Raw genomic sequence first — 609 nt, forward strand, 5'->3', positions numbered from 1 at the left:
GTCCGTAGCCTTGTATGTTACGGCACTTCAAGTGCATATTCAAGCACTTTTTAAATGTGATGAGGGTCTCTGCCTCTCCCACCCTTTCAGTCAGTGAGCTCCAGACCCCCACCACCCTCTGGGTGAAAAATTATTCACCTCAAATCCCCTCTAAACCTCCGAACAATTACTTTATTGACCACTCTGCTAAGGGAAATAGGTCCTTCCTATCCACTCTATCCAGGCCCCTCATAAATTTATACACCTCAATTAGGTCTCCCCTCAGCCTCCTCTGTTCCAAAGAAAACAACCCCAGCCTATCCAATCTTTCCTCATAGCTAAAATTCCCCAGCCCAGGCAACATCCTCGTAAATCTCCTCTGCACCCTCATTGGGGGGATTTAAAGGTGTGCACCATTAAATAGAACGACTGGTTATTTTCTTACATTTAAAAAAAAGACGGCACGGAAATATTTTTAACAAAACACGTTTACAACTGAACATTTAAAATAAACCCCAAGCAAGTGACAATTCGCATGCCGACCCTTGCGGGCAGGTGTCGCTTTAAAGGCTGGTGGCGTTGATTGTGACCACGTGACGGAGGAGGAGAGGGTGGAGCCTGGGCCGGAAG

The sequence above is a fragment of the Somniosus microcephalus genome, unplaced genomic scaffold (assembly GCF_052327205.1).
Source record: "Somniosus microcephalus isolate GS21.2 unplaced genomic scaffold, FLI_Smic_1.0 unresolved_chr1, whole genome shotgun sequence".
Classification (NCBI taxonomy): domain Eukaryota; kingdom Metazoa; phylum Chordata; class Chondrichthyes; order Squaliformes; family Somniosidae; genus Somniosus; species Somniosus microcephalus.